This window comes from Vulpes vulpes, chromosome 11 (genome assembly GCF_048418805.1).
Source record: "Vulpes vulpes isolate BD-2025 chromosome 11, VulVul3, whole genome shotgun sequence".
Classification (NCBI taxonomy): domain Eukaryota; kingdom Metazoa; phylum Chordata; class Mammalia; order Carnivora; family Canidae; genus Vulpes; species Vulpes vulpes.
Window position 1 is genome coordinate 4,549,147 of NC_132790.1, and position 12,607 is coordinate 4,561,753.

Genomic DNA, 12,607 nt, shown 5'->3' on the forward strand with positions numbered 1-12,607 from the left:
ATGTGTTGTTTCATGATGCTAAATCCGGGGTAATCTACTATGGTAACAATAGAAAACTAATGCAATGTTATATGTTGACATAATTCATATTAAACAATGTTCATGTAAATATATGAAAACTGTCACTAGAGGATAAGAAGGAGGGAAAGTACTAGAAAGAATAAGATAAATTTCAGAGCGAGTACAGCCCTATGTAACTGCTCTTACATATATTATACCAACCTGGAGAAAAGGAAGTGGAAGATCAAATGATCATTTTTTTTTACCATTTCAATTATCTAGATAAGAAGTAGTGAGAACGGTAGTGTTGACAGAATTAGGATAAGATACACAGAGAGATAATTTGTTTTCAGAGTGTATAAAAGGGATGTAAGTGTAAACACTACAGGGTTTCCATCCTGGCAATGCCATTGAAACAAATGTGGATGGAAGAGGATTGTGGGCTCACAAAGGCATGATGTCTTCAGCTTAAGGCACACTATTTGGAGTTGACATTTGTATAAACAGAGGTCCCTGAGTCAGGGGTGAATGTAGATTTGGAGCTGAGTAGTTCAGGACTAGGGTAGAGATTCAGTGGTCATCATTGTGGAGATGACGAGTGAACCTATGAGATTTATTTGGAGAGTTGCGAAGTCAAGGATGGATTCTTGAGGGAGGAAAAAGGCTGGCAAATGTAAGAAACAGAGCATTAAAAAAATAAGAATTAAAGAACATCAAGAAAAATGAAGATATTGAGTTTGGTAAGCACCCTGAAAGCAATTTGCATTATTAAAGAGATGGAAGTGAAGGGGATTCACAACATTTCAACCACTAAGGAAAGGATATAGGATACAAAAATACAGTTTTTTTTCTTTGAGAATTTGGCTGAGAGAAAGAACTCAAACAGTGGTTATAAGCAGTAATGAGCTTTTAATACAGTCAGTATCTCAGAAATAATGAGAAAATAATGATGGGAGCCATTATCCTAGAAATAAAATACATAAAACGAAGAAGCAGATCAATAATAATTCTGAAGCCAGTAAAAAAAATTTAAAAAGTTAAATAATAACATAAGCCACATGTTTAAAGTGCTATTAGTTTTGTTTCTTACCAATACATTTCTAAGCAATATTTAGTAAATAAAATATTGCCATAGTATTACATTACAAGCATATTAAGTTTGGAAACAAAGAACATATTAATATACTTTGTTATTTGCATTTAATAGTTTTATATGATATTAAGTATACATATTTAATATTTATATTATTTTATTATATTTATGTTGGATCATTTTGGTTCATATGAGTATATATATATACTCATATATATGCATATATATATATGCATACAATATATATATTCAAGGAAATTCTTTAAAAAGTACAACCCTACAAGTTAACAAATATATAAAGTAAATATATCAAGTGTTAGGTCAAATGCTATCCAACAGAAATATAATGCAAGGAACACATGTAGTTTTAAATTTTCTAGTAATCACATTTAGCAGTATAAAAAATAATTCTATGAAATAAAAAAATAAAAGGTGAAATTAATTTTAATATGTATTGTACATAACCCAGTATATCCAAAATACTATCATGCCAATATTATATCAAGGGTGCTTGGGTGGGGTGGCTCGGTCGGTTGAGCATCTGCCTTCACCTCAGGTCATGATCCCAGAGTCCTGGGATCCAGCCCCACGTCAGGCTCTCTGCTCAGCGAGAAGCCTGCTTCTCCCTCTCCCTCTACCCTCACCCAAGCCCCCAGCTCATGATCTCTCTCAAATAAACAAAATATTTATTAAAGTACTACATCAATATAAAAATATTTAATGAGATTCTTTTTTCATATCAAGTCTTTGAGATCTAGTGTGGATTTTACACTTACAGGACATCTCATTTCAGACGAGCCTCAGTTCAACCTCTCAGTAGCCACATGTGGTACTGAACTGGACATTACAGACTTAGATAATTGCTTACTTCCAGTAGGGTACCATATTTCAAGATGGCCATTCTATAATTCAAGATTTTGAAGAAAATTAAAAGAAGTCACAATGAACTACATGATTCAATTTTAGAATGTTTTACCTCTTTGCTATAAGAATTGAGACTTTATTATTTTCCTTTCTGCTACCCTCCAGGTGAGTTAGTTATTCTATTCCTACAAACTGTGGTGATTTAGACCATTTATATTTTCCTCAACAAACATAATTCTTCAGCAATATTTTTTCTTAGTTAGATATGTAAATGGATTCAATTTAATTAATTAATTAAATGTTTTTTGGATTTGCTGGTTATGTAATGGGTTAATTAATTAATTGATGATTTTTACAACCAGTTCCCCCAAACTAAATGCTTAACATTACTGTACTATTGTTCTTTTAACTCAGCCATAACCTCCTCTCCTGTGTCCATTAAGAAGGGCTCACAGGAGCTGCAGTCCCTGAGTTATCACATTCCTTCTACTAAATTGACTGACTATAGTAAGTACAAAATGTGAGGCCACGCTTTCTCTCAGATATTAAGATATATTGATCTTTGATTTCTTCCACCTGGTTCCATTTTTTTTTATGTTTGACATTCAACAATGTAACAAGTATGGTATAATCTTTTCATTTCAGATCATGTTTTTCTATCTAAAACGTGGTTGGTCCCTTAAATATGCAGATCCTATTTTTGTCTCAGGAAACCACTTATAAATAATAATATTTTTACCTTTTTAATATTCATTGTTACTAATTGGATTTCTGTGGGAACATTTTGGTCACTTTCATCTTTCATTCCCTTTGCCATTGCTCTACATGAATTTTTTCTTCATTTAATAAAACAAATCATTTCTTCTACAGAGAAACCTGATTTTCAATCATGAGTTACCTGATTCTTTTGTGTTCTAAGTTATATATTAGTTTCTGATAGATTTATTTTGGTCATTAATCTCTTTCTTTAGTTCTGCACTCTGTCTCCATTTTTATCTCTCTGTTGTTTTATCTTCATACCTTTGAGATCCTGCCATGTTGAATGAATTTTGTCAACATTTTCTTAGAGCAATTGTTTATGTGTCTACGAAATTTTATACTTTTCTTAGGGGATTTAATTTTTTTGTCTTGGTATTTTTCCCCTACCTAATGCATGTAAATTCTACTCCTTTTATTTTTCCTAAATTTCTTCACCTCGACAGTATCTCTTTTCATATGGGATTTAATATAGTGTATTTTCTTTGCAATATTATGTGAAACTCCTCCATCACTAGTTTTACTTTAGGCTGATGTCTGTTTGCCTTTCTCACTGATCTACAATCTCAGTGTCCTTTATTTTTGTACCTGGATGTAACCTGATGGAAGGAGAGATCAACAGGAATTCTGTGAATACTTTACTGAAGGGAATAGTTCTAGGTTTGTTCATCTGTTTGCTTCTATGAGATTTTGGTAAATGTCTTATTCAATGTTCCTCATCAATTAGGAGTTATATATCCTACTTCAATGGGAGGATATTGTTGGAGTTTGCACTATACTCCCAAATCAACTTTGGGAATTAAGGCATTTGTTTAACATAAGAAGCAGTTAGAACTGGATATTCATTTTTAAAAATCATCCTGATAGTAGCTGTGATCACAAGGCATCACAAAAAATATTTGAAAGGATTAAGAAAATTATTTTTATACAGATTGAATTATTATTCCAATATATGTTGCCCACTTCTACAAGGTGAATTTTTACAGTCATTTTGCAAAGAAATCATATGATCCTTGTCAAATTACATTATATTGAGACAAAACATAATAAGCATAAAATAATTCTTGCTGCTTTCAGCCTAAATTCAATTACTCTGCGCTATGAGAATAATGATGCAAAGAAAATTTAATCTTATAATATAAATGCACATATGTAATGAAGAGACATACATTTTCAGTAAGAAATGTTGACTAGACTTTGTGATGCTAACATTGCTTACAAGTGTTATAGATAAGGAAGCCGCTATTAAAATCCAATTAGTATTATTTAGTGAAAAGAAGAAACCAGGCATATATATTCATTAATTCTTTCAAAAATTTATTTATTGAGCACCTATTATGAGTACAGTACTTTTCTAGATTCAAAATATGCAGTGAAAAATGAAACACACAAAGTTTTACACACTACAATGGGAAATAGGCAATTAAGTAGACAATAAATATGCAGTTTAATTACATTTTTTCATAAAGAAAAATGAGGTAGGTCAAAAATTAGAAAGACATAGTTGGTTAGTTGGGTGTGTTGCATTTTAAAGAGACTTAAATGAGATGATTTGTGCATATAATATATACGATGAAATAGTTTGGGGAATTTAGTTTGTGCAAAATATTTCTAGTATATTTTAATGAAAGTTTAGATGTTGCGTATCTCTTCATAGGATATAGAACTTATGCCACAAGGGAAAATATTTCTGTGTATTTTATTTTATTTTTATTTTTTTAAAGGTTTTATTTATTTATTCATAAGAGACACAGAGAGAGAAAGTCAGAGACACAGGCAGAGGGAGAAGCAGGCTCCATGCAGGGAGCCCGATGGGGGACTCGATCTCCGGTCTCCAGGATCAGGCCCTGGACTGAAGGCAGCGCTAAACTGCTGAGCCCCCCAGGCTGCCCTATTTCTGTGCATTTTAGATAAATTTTAATACACCATCAACTAAGGCATAAAAAATTATAGGACAGTTGTATTGGTCCTATGGTGAAAAAACAATGGCAGAAAATTAAAGGAGTTCCAGCTCACAATAAATCTACTGTGAAATGTGTTCAGACAATCTTGAGATGGATAAGCATTGGTGATTTAGGTGACGACAGCATTAACAAAAGTAATTTTAATAATGACATACGTGTGAATTCATTAAATTTAAATTACTGGGATTCCAAATATATTTTTAATGAAACAGAACGTGGTTTGCAGAATATCCATTTTTATACTGAAGTTCATTGGCTATCCTGGAGGAAGATACTGGTACAAATTTTTCTAATGGGACCAGAAATCACCCTTTTTCCAGGACAAAGACAATCCATAATTGAAATACTAATCTGATACAATATGATTAAACTAACATACATGCTTTGTTATTTTTAATAAGCTAAATAAACTTGATTCAATGGTTTAGTGTTGCAAAGAGCATACCAGAATACCTTCATGAAAAATTCAGAATTCCATGAGAAAATTCAAATGGAATTGAACAATTTGACTTTTATAATTTTGAGTGAATTAATGTAAAGGATAAACAACACAATATTTGAAAATGTTTAAATTATGTTCTTGGGGATGTAAAAGTGTTGTATATTTGGATACACCCGAAACAAAAAACTAATCTTGCTGAGAATGTATTCCACTCCCTCTATTCAAGAAAATAAGTATTTTATACATCAATTTTGAAAATAAAATGACATTTTCTTTTTACATTGAAACTTCTCTCCCAAGCAAACTAAGCATTGTAGGTTAAGATATTTCAGAGGTATTGTATTCATAATGATTTATGATTAGAACACATTTCAGTATCTCATCTTATAATGAGAATATGATTCACAATGGTTGACAATCAAGGTTTTCTAAATGGTTTCTATTCAAATCAAAGTAAAGAAACAAATCAATATAAAAATGCAACTCTTGCTTAGAATAGCCAGTTTTAAAGTATTATTAAAATCAAAATGATTTTAAAACAAATTAGTCACTAGTTTGATAATAAGCAAATGTTAACATTTCACGGCCTATAAACATTATTAATAACACAGAAATATGCCATTATTTAGTTAGATAGTGGAGTTTCACACATAACTTCATGTGAAATAAAAGATTCCTCAGCTAAAATGTTTGCCAGTTATTTTCATGGTAAATATGGAGCCATTGAACTTTTTTTTTTTTTGAAGGATTATTTGAATTTAGATGGTTCTTAAGGCTGCCCTGTGAATAGTTTAACAGGGTGAATACAATGGCAACTAGTGAGAACAGTAAGACCTTTAGTATAAAATTGCAGAGGATAACCCATGGAAATCTAAATTATGAGGGTTCATAAGAGAGATTGAAAAGGGGGAAATGATTCAAACGGATTCAGAATTGTTTTGGGAATGAAGTCAACATATTTTTGTTGATACAAAGTGAGGAACAGAAATAGATACGCTCTGCAATAATAAGGCATCATTATTACCAAGATTGGTAACCAAACAGCACAGCAGCTGTGTGTCTCCCATGAGTGGTACAAGAGCGGTGTGAATATTTTTACTGACCTCGGGCCAGATTTTGCTCTCACCTAAAATCATCGATCTCATGGCAAACACACTGAGCCTGTGCAACATCCCATTCAACTAGGAAGATGTATGGACTCATCAATAACAACGCAGTTCAAATGATCCTGAACCCTGAGGATTTACTGCAAGGCGAGAGGAAACAGGTGAAGTAGGTGCATTGTCCTAACTTCATCATGAATTGGCTAATTAATTAATTAATTAATCATTTTTAGAGGATCCCCATCTAATACTAAATATCCTCTGTGTCCTTCCTTGGTACCTCTTGAATACCTCCAGCGAAGGAGAATTCTCGGTTTCCTGTAGCTACACAATTTAATTTGAAATGATGCTAAATATTAGAATACTCTCTCTATTCAAACTGGAATTGCCTTCCCTTTCTACCAGTAATACTGGATTTACCCATAATTGGAGGCCACATAGAGTAAATTCTAATTTCTCTTTGAGTTAATACCACTTCCAAATATGCAGGCAATTTTCCTACTTATGGCCCCAAACTAAGAATTAGGTTCTGTAGATTAGATGAAATATTCTTATTCCCAAATTCCTGTACTGATTTCTCAGATGATACAAATCGAACCCTGGCTATTGTCTCTGGAATGTGCTACGATGTGTCTGCGACTCCTCTAGCTTTTTACAAAAAAATTCAGACCTCCATCCAACAGCCCCACTGCGCTGCTAAAGTAGATGTTCCTTGGGGATGCCTTGTGTTTCTAGCTTGTCACTTGCTGGCAGCGGGGCATGCTTTCACACTACTCTGTTGAAAACTGCAGATAAGGGCTGCAAGAGCAGCATGATGGGAGTTACTCACAGTCTGCTTTCCCTAGGAGCTCCAGTAGATCTCACTCAGATGCTGTGTACAATTGTGCAATGAAAGGTAAGTGCCTCATCAGCCTAAGTGTCCTCCTATTTGCACTGCACCAAGAAGAGTGTACACCCTCCCTCACTTGCAACCTTCTTATACACAACTACCCAAACCATACGAGAAAAGCTAGAATAAATAGCTAAAATACTACCGTGTTTATTTGCAAATCTGGCACTCAAGCAGGGTTGGATGTGCAACATTATCATGCACGTAGGTTTCGAGACAGCCAAATCAACAAGCACTAGAACACAGAAAACTAACACAGAAAGGAAAACAGATGGAATTCTTGGCTAGGTTATGTCAACACATACACGTCTTAATAAGTCTTTTTTTTTTTTCATTAAAGTAGCACTAGGATGATGGCAGTCATGAAACAACAAGGATCAGAAAGCAAACTTGGAATTTCCTATATCATTGTGCCTTAAAAGCTATTAATCCTTGAATATTTTCCATAAGGTCTCAAATCATTACTGAAGAGATTGCTCAATACCCAAGAAATGTATTTTGATTTGTTCTCTTTCAGAAAGTTTCATTTAAATGGAAAAAAAAAAGAACAGACATTTGTTGAATATGCACAATTATCCAACACTATCAATGTATTGACAATATAAAATAATTTTAGCACTTTATCCTGAATATTTATTTTTGTGTTCTAATTGATTTTTCAATAATATTTTATAGGCATGATTATCGTTGTTTCATAGATAATAGAAACAGGGGCTGAGAAACCCAGTAATCTGCTCCCAGTGAGAAAATCCACCTTGGTAGAACTGGGAGTTGAGTCTCATCTAACTTAAAGGCTAAGCCTGTGTTCCTGTCCACTTGCACACTCTCTTGTAACTTTATTTTTTTTTTCTCTTGTAACTTTAAATTTATAATTTTTCTGCAGGTGGAAGGCTGCATCAATTTAATGGCACATATATTTCTCCATACATTTCTAAGTATACACACAAACAATAAGTATTCCAAATAAAATGCTAAATTTTCCATGTTAAAAAAAAAAAATTAGGAGTTACTCTCTTAAAAGAATCCCCTTCCATTGTTTAATGGCTTCTTTCTTATCTGATTAGCTCCTAGACAACTCCAATGTCAATTCTAATTTCCTTTGGGCCTTTAATACCTACTTTATTTTTGGTTAGCACCAAACAATTTAATACTAACAGTAATTGATTTTCAGTTTTGTTTTGTTTATTTAGTTTTAATCTATGCTGTTGTTTCTTTGTTAAAAGTAATTAGAAAACAGGTCCTCCTCTTGAATATCTGATCAAACAAACTTAACACATTTATCTAGAGCAAGGCACAGATAATTCAATTTCTAGTAGGTTATCTTGTTTCTTAACGTTCACAAAAATGCATCTTGCAATAGTCACATATTTTAAGACATTCTGTGTTGTCCTTGTTGAAAAGAGAAGCAGCATTGAGGTCAATAGGACCTAAGTGGAATTCTGGTTTTAGCAGTCTCTGGTTGAATAATAATGAGAAAATATTTAAGCACATACCCTTATTCTAAAAATATATTGGTATTTCATCATTTGTAAATAGTTTCTATATATCACACAGTTGAAGACAAAGGTGATGACACATGATGACACATTCGGTTCATTCTTACCAGAACTAAGGAGTGTGATTAACCTCAGGAATAAAAACTGTAGACGTTGTCAGAGGATTTCTAAATAAAAACAGTTCTCAAAGAACAAGATTCAGCACATATCTATTCTTATTGGGCTGAAGATGGAGAGATGATGAATATTTAAGAAAAGTCAATTTTCATGCCCTGAATTCTAATTATTTTTTTTCTCTCTCTCCCGTCCTAAGAGTTCTATTGGTGTAACTCAGCTTACAAAAGTGTTTTCATGTTTCTTTCGCCTTTGAGTATAATACAAGCTATTCTGAAGCCTGCTGGCATTGTGTACAGTAATGATGTGTATACTCAGCTCACTATTTGCCTGCCTATTGCCAATTTCATAATGAAAGAAGAAAACATGTTTTCAAAGAAAGAGGAGTGTGGGGAGGTGAGGGAGGGATGATGAGAAGCACAGACAAGTACTGGGAGGTTTTCAAGAATTTCCTCTTTTCATTAAAGATGAAAAATATGAGATAGTTCTCTTGAATATATTGAAAGCCAATTAACTCATTTTTATAAAGGCCTCTTATTATCAAATTGTCATTTGCATAATTGGAGGAGTGGAACTGGCAGGACTGCAGCCACTCACAGTACTTTGAAATGCAGATTGGCCTTGGCTTCTGTAGTCACAAACACCCAAAATTAGGCCAGAGCCTTTGGGGTGGGGAAGGTGCGGGTACCCAGAGCTCTAATTCAAGCACATTTGACTGCTGCCATAGCTGTGTTCAACTGTGGCCACAAATATCAGTTTTCAAAAACAAACAGAAACACACTCTGTTCAATAAAGCTAATTAGCAAAACGCCCAGTAATCGGCCTCCTCCCCACTCGCTAGTGTTTTTCGTGAAGTAGTCTTCCAAAAAATTGAAAAAGTGAATTACTCGGCCATTTTCGCTTCCATTAAGGATGCGGTTCTGGCACTTTGGTTGTAACTATTTCCTGAGAAGAGGATAAAGAAACGATCATATAGAAAATCATAGAGGTAAGCATTGACAATAAACTCAATTGTATCCAATAAACATCTATGCTGTCTTAGAACATTTTCTTTCTTCTACTCTCTTCTTTTCTCCATCAATCTTGAGCAAATCAGGGCTTGCACCTTAGTTACATTTTGGCCCTTTTTCCGCCTTGTATAATAAAATGGATGTTTAACTCTAGGAGCAGTATTGTACAGTGATTAATAAAAGTAGGAACAAGACAAATCTGAGTTCAGACCTAGCTTTGGATTCATTACTTGTATAGTTAATGAATCTTGGACTACCTCATAATTTTGAACCTCAGATTCTATCCAAAAACTGTGAACAGCAGTAACAGTGTATTCAAAAGTTTTCTAAGATAACAAATAAGAGCTGGCTTTAAGTTCTTCCTCCTAGTAGGAGCTCAATGCATGCAGACAGCGTCCTGCTTGCCTCCGTCAAGCTCAGAGTAACTAGATTGAGCACCGGTGTTGCGCAGCATGAACCCAGGTTCACCAGAGGCCAAATAAGAGAAAATGAACCTGAATGGTTTATATTTGATTTTCAAATTAGTACCAAATAGGTTGCAACAATTACAAAGGTGCTTATTTGTAAGGGACAAAAAGCCCAACCACCAGCATCTTTGCAGAGAAGGGGATCATTTCCTCCTGCAACAGGAAGCAGTGCAGGGTGTTACTACTGGCATCCGTGGTTCCGTGGCCCAGTGATGACAGCAGAGACTCAAGGATTTCCTGCCTTAAAGTTTTGCTGTTTCTGGCTTTTAACTCTGCTCTCCTGTACGTAGTCTCATGTCTATAATGTGACTGTTTCTGCTGGAACCACCACATCCACATTGAATACAGGAAGAGGTGGGATGTGTGCTACCTAAGGGGGGCAAGTACTTGTGCTCCTTTTCTGCAGAAAAGGAGATGATTTCCCACAGCTCTGTAAGGTTTTTGCTCATGTCGTACTGTCTAGATCTGAGTTGAAGTGTTAGCTCCAACTGCGAAGGACAGCAACTTTTTCACTGGGTAAATTGCCACCTCCAGGAAAATAAAACTTTTGCTCACAGGAAAGATAGGAAAAAAGAGGGATTGGGTAAACTCCTTTAAACAAGAGAAATGTCAGGATGGTATTAGATTTATGTACACTCATGTTATGGTTTGGTAGTTCTTGTTCTAATATTCAGGTCATATCAGTGAAGGTGGAGGAGTGAGAAATTCTTCTTCTCCATAAAAAAGAAAAAAAGTTGTTTTAACTCTCAGCATCAACTTTTTCTGGATCTCTGGAAACTACCCAAGTTTATAGTAACCCAAGGAGTATCTGTTAAAAAAAATTCTGATTTTCCTCTAAGAACAGCAAATTTTGTATTATTGTAAGTTACCCCAGAACCCTCTTCCGCTCACCAGCTCAGTGGTAGGTGTGGAAATACCAGCCCTCATTCCCAACACGGAAGGATTCTGAACCAACCTCATTTGTCAAGAATTGCAGTTATCCTATCACTCATCGGGCTTGTGTGGCCGCTGCCTTGAAGACTGGCTCAAGAGGCTTGTCTTTATTTCAGTGAAGTCAGAGCTGGACATGTGCTGAACTAATGTTTTAGTGACTGTAGTTTGAGGCAAGAGAGAAGTCTTGGAGAAATCAATGGACCCACTAGGCTAGGGGATTTTCACATACGGTATTTCTAAGGCTCCTTGCATTCAGTCAAGTATATCAAGCCTATTTAATGCAGCAGATGCCACTCAGAGTACCTGAATCTCCCAGCATCTCCGCCATTGGAAAGCTTCCCAGGAGCCATGACCATGTCCCACCCCACCTCTAGCCGTAGTAGAATAGATACACTGAGGACACAACTCTCAGTCATAGCCAAACCCTAGGAGAACCAACGACCTATATTTACAAACCCAGCATCAAAACATGACTTATCTGATCAGATGTGGTTTCTGGAATATTTTCACTAAGAAATGCCAAAGAAATCCTGGAAGTTAGCAGTAAGTACGAATGGAAGCAGAAGGAGTCTAACAAGACAAGGGAGAAAAGCCAAAGGTGAGGGGTAGAAGCTATGAATCATACCAACACACATAGAGAACATACATGTTGGCTAATAGACAAAGAGGACAGATCAGGAGAGAGAGAATGAGAATATTGAGAGTTACTGATTACCACATGTGGCCTGTCCTGAACATAAGCTCCTCATAGCAACCCCCATTAGGATGCCTCTGATGCCTTGGATCCAGAAACAACCATCAACCTCTATTGCATGGATTCCCTTTTTTTTTTTTTTATAGGTTCAGACTGATAAATCCAGTGTGATTTTAGTTAACTTTAGGATGTCTAGAAAAAATAGCTCAATAATACTGATTGTGGACGGAATTCAAGCAGGATTTCAATCAAACAGAACTCAAACAGTATAATGTGTATTTCTAAAGGATTAGCCCATAAATCCATGAGGTTCACATTTTGCAATTTCACTATAGTGTTAGATCTTTTAGCTTATTTGCTTGATTTTGGCTTAAACAAGTCACCAAGCCCAGATAAAATCAATTAGTCACCTCCCAAGACTTTACACGTCTCCCAGACATTTTTTGTAAACTCCATTTTACAACGTATATTCATTCAGTCATGTAAAAAGAAAAACAATTCCTTTTGTTTCTATCTCATGTCATTTAAAACCATAAATAGCATTACTGAACTTCATTACCTGTCTTATTAGCAACTAAAATAATAATCTGTTTTTCAAAATCAATCATCTATCTTAAAGAATGAACATTTTCATTTACTGAGTTTACTGAGTTTGTTTAATCTGTTCCAGGTCCCATGGCATATCCTGCTGAGGAGCTCTAGACATACCCCCTGTATTATTGAAATAAGTCGCCAGCATAGATGTTGACTAAACTGAAGAACATCATTTGAATAATGTAAGG